The sequence below is a fragment of the Strigops habroptila genome, chromosome W (genome assembly GCF_004027225.2).
Source record: "Strigops habroptila isolate Jane chromosome W, bStrHab1.2.pri, whole genome shotgun sequence".
Lineage (NCBI taxonomy): Eukaryota > Metazoa > Chordata > Aves > Psittaciformes > Psittacidae > Strigops > Strigops habroptila.
The window spans coordinates 37260553-37267975 of NC_044301.2; the positions used below are offsets into that span (position 1 = coordinate 37260553).

The 7423-nt window shown below is 41.0% G+C and overlaps 1 pseudogene; it reads left to right on the forward strand.

Moving 5' to 3' along the window:
• The window catches only part of LOC115619027, a 49184-nt pseudogene extending 48604 nt beyond the window's left edge, over nt 1-580 (forward strand).
• Nucleotides 581-7423: the final 6843 nt, after the last annotated feature.

Here is a 7423-nt window from a genome sequence, read left to right on the forward strand (position 1 = left end):
TACACTATGCCAATTAACAGTGATGGCAAGTATTACACTAAAGAATACCCGTAAGTGTGGCATAAGAGCTTTTATGGCCTGCTTTACAGATGGTTACTGCAGAATCTTGCTGCAAGAGGAAAATTTAGAAAAAAGTACAAGGGGAGAGGCAGACTGTGAAAAGTAATAGAGCATATGTTATTGAGGAAAGAAGCATAAAGGGAGCTTAAGACCCTTTTTATAAAATGGAAGCAGTAATTTAATCCTCAAACTGCAGTAGGAAATATTCTAAGTGGATAAAAGCTCATAATAATTAGTCAGCTGAAAATGATTAGCTCGTTGAGGGCTTTTGGGCTTAAGAATCACTGACTTCTAAGAAAGTTATTTTCCCTTTGTTCAGATTGCTAGTGCAACTACTGCTCTATCTATCCCTTCACATCTGTCTCCTGGTTTGAGAGATGTGACTCTTTGATGTTTAGAACTTCAACCTCAGGACAGACCCCCATCAAGGGAACTGCTGAAACACCCAGTCTTCCATACTACGTGGTGGCTACTTATGCGTAAGGCCGATATACCAAAGATGCTGCTACTGAAAATATGATAACTATCTTGCAGTGCAGTTAAGCACAGCTGCTTGTATTATTCTGCTGGCCTTAATGATAGATACATCAAGAACATAAGGCCAGTGGAGGCCCCTAAGTATGTGACTGACAAATCGAGATCTTTACCTAAGCTCAGTATGCAACATTTCACAACTTGTACAGAGACATGTAAACTGTGCCTTTTCAAACATCTGGCTCTATGTGAACACAAAAGCATTTTTCCTTAAATCTGCATGATTATTTATTTGGAGCACTTTTTAAGCAATATTAGCAGCTGAGGGGCTCGGGATCTATTTCAATATACCAATCACTGTTCCATTTCACATCATGTAGATGTAAGCAGAGAGTTCTGCAATTAGTCAGTTTTCAGCACTGGTTAAAAGGAAGTTCTGTATCTGTCTCTTAATTATACAAAGTTCTCAAGTAACAAATCCAAACATCGATGGATACTTTAAAAAAACATTTTGCCTTCCTTAAAGTAAGAAGCAGGCAGTTCACTGTGCATTTACTGCTGGTCATGCAATTTCTTCTGAAATTAAAGTTTGTTTTCATTGTATTCTTAACTTTCAGGGAAAGGTGATCTTTTAAAATAGTCTTTAGAAAAAGATGCCAACTGTGTCATGGAACATCTTGCTGACAGGTTTTTAAAACAGATTTGCTGGAAATCTGGAATAAAATGCCATCTTCAAGTCAATGTTTCAGCCTCTGATAGTATAGGCTATTAAAAAAAATTGCATAAAACAACTTAGTCTGAGTTGTGCTAAACATTAAGCCTTCTTTTCATATAAAAATTTCTTCTGGCAAATCATGTAGAGACATTTCATGTCAAAGGCCCCAAACCCAGCTCCTATTAAAATTTATGGGAGACTCTCCTGTACTTCAGTGGATGCTGGTGCCACCTATGAGAAAATCTCATTCTTTGTGTAACAAAATTGAGGTTGCATCCTCTGCTGATAACAAGTTTTACCTGCTGTTTTCTTTCAGCTGTACATCATCTATTTACTGTAGCCATTAGTGATAATTTAATTTGAAAATGTTAACTATCACCATAAGGTATTTATTTTAACAAGAAACGAACTTGGACTTGAAAAAACAAGGTTAAGTAAAACATGAAGCAAAGCTTCACCTGTAATGCAAAACTTGTGATTTTAGCAAGTGTGTTTTTAAAATAATTTTAAAGGCAGGCTTTTAGATTCTGATGCATGTAATGTTGTCGTGGTTTGAGCCCAGCCGGTAACTCAGAACCACACAGCCGCTCGCTCACTCCCCCCCCCCCCTTCTTCCTCCCCCCGCTCCCGGAGGGATGGGGAGGAGAATGGGAAGAATGCAACTCCCACGGGTTGAGATAAGAGCAGTCCCGCAACTAAGGTATAACACAAAACCACTACTGCTACCACCAATGATAATAACGATTAGTGAAATAACAAGGGGAGAGGATACAATTGCTCACCACCCGCCGACCGATACCCAGCCCGACCCGAGCAGTGATCTCGGCCTTCCGGGTAACTCCCCCCGGTTTATATACTGGGCATGACGTGCTGTGGTATGGAATACCCCTTTGGCTAATTTGGGTCAGGTGTCCTGTCTCTGCTTCCTCCCGGCTTCCCCTCCTCCCTGGCAAAGCATGAGACTGAGAAAGTCCTTGGTTGGAATAAACATTACTTAGCAACAACTAAAAACATCGGTGTTATCAGCGTTGTTCCCAGGCTGAAAGTTAAAAAACACAGCACTGCACCAGCTACTAAGCAGGAGAAAAATGACTGCTATAGCTGAACCCAGGACAGTATCCACCCCTTATTCCATACCATTCATGTCATGCTCAGATCCCACATCTCTCAGCACACCATCACCCCTGTCCCATATATACACATATATATACACCCACACCCACACACAGAGAAAGATATCGTTCCCTAGTCCATGGACCAATCCCTGTAAAATTGCTGAACTCATCCAGTCCATGATGTCAGGTTCCATCTCTTGTAATAGTCTTTCAGGGCAGGAGGGACGGTACATAGTGTTGGGTTGTGGCCTGCTGATGATACCGCCAAACTCATCTGGTCACTGCTGAGCTCGTCTGGTTTCCTCAAAATTCATTCTTTGTTGAGGTGATGATCGGAGGGAAGTCAGGGTCAATGGCTGGTGACCTGAAGATATCTAGCTGGTGGGCTATAAAAGTGTTATAGAGCAGGCAACAGCGTACAATTGAGTTCATTGGCTGTTTTCCCCCAAAATCAAATCCCCTTGAGGTACACATCGGACTTCCCCATCTTCCCGCATTACCCACCAAGTATATCCAGGTCCCTGAGCAAAAGCAACCCCACGAGTGGGTTTGCCTTTACCTGAAGCAGGAGTAACCCAGACTGTCTTCCCCAACAAATTCTTTATGTGCACCACAGGAACTTTATCCCCGTCTACAGTACGTAAAAGTTCTGATTGGGCTGGGCCAGCCCTGTTGGCAGATCCCCTACTGTTGACCAACCAGGTGGCTTTTGGTAAATGTGTATCCCAGTGTTTCAAAGTCCCACCACCCATTGCTCTCAGTGTAGTTTTTAACAGCCCATTGTACCGTTCGATTTTCCCAGAGGCTGGTGCATGGTAGGGGATGTGGTATACCCACTCAATGCCATGCTCTTTGGCCCAAGTGTCTATGAGGTTGTTCCGGAAATGAGTCCCATTGTCTGACTCAATTCTCTCTGGGGTGCCGTGTCGCCACAAGACTTGTTTCTCAAGGCCCAGGATAGTGTTCCGGGCAGTGGCATGGGACACAGCATATGTTTCCAGCCAGCCGGTGGTTGCTTCCACCATGGTAAGCACATAGCGCTTGCCCTGGCGGGTTGGTGGGAGTGTGATATAGTCAATCTGCCAGGCCTCCCCATATTTGTACTTCAGCCATCGTCCTCCATACCAGAGAGGCTTTAACCGCTTGGCTTGCTTAATTGCAGCACATGTTTCACATTCGTGAATAACCTGGGCAATAGTGTCCATCGTTAAGTCCACCCCTCGATCACGAGCCCATCTATATGTTGCATCTCTGCCTTGATGGCCTGAGGTGTCATGGGCCCACCGGGCTAAAAATAATTCACCCTTATGTTGCCAATCCAAGTCCATCTGAGCCACTTTAATCTTAGCAGCTTTATCCACTTGCTGGTTATTCTGGTGTTCCTCAGTGGCCCGACTCTTGGGTACATGAGCATCTACGTGGCGTACCTTCACCACCAGGTTCTGCACCCGAGCAGCGATATCTTGCCACAATGCAGCAGCCCAGATGGGTTTACTTCTGCGTTGCCAGTTGCTCTGCTTCCATTGCTGCAACCACCCCCACGTTGGGCGCCAAAAAGAACTGTCGTGGTTTGAGCCCAGCCGGTAACTCAGAACCACACAGCCGCTCGCTCACTCCCCCCCCCCCTTCTTCCTCCCCCCGCTCCCGGAGGGATGGGGAGGAGAATGGGAAGAATGCAACTCCCACGGGTTGAGATAAGAGCAGTCCCGCAACTAAGGTATAACACAAAACCACTACTGCTACCACCAATGATAATAACGATTAGTGAAATAACAAGGGGAGAGGATACAATTGCTCACCACCCGCCGACCGATACCCAGCCCGACCCGAGCAGTGATCTCGGCCTTCCGGGTAACTCCCCCCGGTTTATATACTGGGCATGACGTGCTGTGGTATGGAATACCCCTTTGGCTAATTTGGGTCAGGTGTCCTGTCTCTGCTTCCTCCCGGCTTCCCCTCCTCCCTGGCAAAGCATGAGACTGAGAAAGTCCTTGGTTGGAATAAACATTACTTAGCAACAACTAAAAACATCGGTGTTATCAGCGTTGTTCCCAGGCTGAAAGTTAAAAAACACAGCACTGCACCAGCTACTAAGCAGGAGAAAAATGACTGCTATAGCTGAACCCAGGACAAATGTTAAAGGAAAATGGCAGCTTTTCTTTTGCCTTAAGGGGGGGGGTGTCTTTCTAAATCAAATAGTCATTGTGTTTAATCAATTTTGAGGAGGGGGAAAAAAAACCAAAAAAAACCCCAACAAAAAACCTTCATGTTTTAACTCTTCAGAAGCCAGTTGATTTGTTGGACTGAGATAAATTGATTATTTTCAACGACTCAGGATAAACTAAATAAACTGTAGTACATTAATAATGTACAATACAAATTGGAAGTAAAATATCTTTAAGTTTACAGGGTGCTCATACTAATAAAAGCAGTGTCATTAGTTGTGAATGTGTTTGTTTTGGAATCTTTACATTCTTTTGTTTTGAAAGTTTGTCAGACTTTGAATAGTTAAAAAGATAATACCAAAATGTGAAGTTTGGTAGTTCTGTTTTGTACTTTATCACTTTAGAATTTCTTATTAGAATAAGATTTTTTTCCAAGTCTCTTATGTGCAGGCTTTAGAGGATGCCCTCTTGCCAATTCGTGTACCGGAAGATCAGTTGTCAGATATATACTGTTTCTGGCAGAAATGTAAACTGATGAAACTCAGCTAATCAGTATTACTTTGTAGCTCACCATGCCTACCACATTTCAAACTCAAACTGCCTCTAGGTGTCCAAATGTATTCGAGTTTGTGTTTCCCTCAGCTTGCTAGTAATTGTGGTGTTTTTAAAATCCAGATGTGATGCAATATTCTTATTTTCTTTGGATCAAAGCTGGACTGAAAATTATATTATGTAATTATTTTGTTTGTTTTCTTAATATTTTGGTACTTAAGTTGTAAATAATGTCTACTGTTGTTTATTTCAGTTTCTACTACCTCAGGTGTCCTATAGTGATTCTTCTACCAAAGTTCATTTTCACAATGAAATTATATTTGCTATGTGATAAATTCCTAAGCCTTCCATGGCTTAAGAACTAACTTCTATTAGCACCTTACTGCGCAAGCAACTTTGACAAAAATCTCTGGGTTAAGAAATTTGGCTTCATTTTATCCTTTATTATTTTAAATATATCAAGATGTTTTAATTAATTTTTTACCCTGTTGAACCAAATTTCTATAGTATACTTGGTACCTATTTTGGTGGGTTTTCTTTATAATAAAAAAGGTTTTGAACAAATTTTGTCCTTTGCTTATTTTAATGTAAATGTGCTTAATGATGTGAAGAAAATATTTCTGATACGCTTCACTTTATACAGTTTTATATGCAGCACTTGATATAGAAAGACTTCATTTCTAATATTAAATGACACATGCATATTAGCTGATGTATGTATCTTAGGTATATCAATGAAGAATGCTTAGATAAAGGGCAGCAACAAACACTAAGTACCTTTAAATTGATAATTAAAGGTAGGAACTGCTTTGTATCTATGAACCTCATTTTGCTTATGCCCTTAGATCTAACATTAAATGTCACATTACTACAGAAGTGTAAATATTAAATGCCAAGTCAAGTGAGTTGATTTGGTTAGATCAGTTCTGGAGCCACTGAGAGGTATCTTGGAAGTTAATCTGCTATTTTATGGTTTTCAGTGAAATGATTCTGTTGCTTCTGAAATAATTAGCAAACATAAATCTTTCCTTATTTAGGCAATCTGAATATGTATTGCAAAACTAGGGCTTGTTTCAGTTGCTTGTGTTTCTCCAGATTTTTTTTATATTTTTAAAATATGCTTTTGAATATTTAGATAAAAAATAAAAACACTTTTGGATATTTAAAAATCAAGTTCAAATGTTCTGTACCTTCTTGTGTCACCGAAAGTCAGGAGAATAAAACTCCTTAACACCAATGTAGCATTAAGAAGCAGGCACTTCTTTATTGCAGCGCTGGGTGCTAGGTGGAATTTCCACAAATCAAGCATGCCCAATGCCGATTTCATCGTTATATTCATACACAAAAATTACAAGATAATACACTCTGGACTGTTCTTAACCCGTGGGATTTACATTCTTTCGATTCTCCTCCCCATCCCTCCAGGGGTGGGGGGGAAGAACGGTGGCAGGGGGTGAGCGAGCGGCTGTGTGGTTCTGAGTTACCAGCTGGGCTTAAATCATGACACCCATCTTTTTCCCAGTTCACTTGCCATCTCATCAGGATTAAGGTCTGGAATTTGAGTAGAATTACATTCTAATTTCAATAGATTTCCAAGTCTTACTAATTCTCCACTTGGTTCAGTTTTTACTACAAAATTGGCTCCCATTAACATCCAAATCAACATCCATTGTCCCCAGATTTGAAAAGGATACACAAAATTAGACATATTTCAGAGTCAATTTTGAGGTTTTATCATCCTTGTTGACAATTGTCCACAATGATGGGACTTTCTTCACCCTAGTGTAGTGCATCCATGCTTCTGATTCAGATATCTTGATGGCAGGGAAGGTAGTCAACAGTACTTGAAAAGGTCCTTTCCAGTGTTCTCGAAGAGGTTCAGAGGTCCATGTCTTCACATAGACATAATCTCCTAGTTGGAAATCATGTACTGGGTTCTCCAGAGACAGAGGCCTGTTCCAAACAACCACACTCCAAAGCGCAGTTAAAGTTTTTCCTAGGGAAAGTAGATAGCTATATACATCTTGTTTTCCTTTTATGTGTACATTCAAATTTGGCTCTGGAGATTCATACGGCTTTCCATATAACAACTCATAAGGACTAATTAAAGTTCCATTTTTAGGTTGAACCCGAATTCGCAAGAGGGCCAAGGGGAGTGCCTGAGGCCATTTCAAATTAGTTTCTTGACATATTTTACTAACCTGTCTTTTCAATGTTTGATTCATTCTTCCTACTTTTCCACTGGATTGTGGCCTACAAGGCATACATAAGTCCCAAGTAATTCCTGATATTTTACTAACATCCTGTACCACTTCTGCAATAAAATGTGGACCTCTATCTGA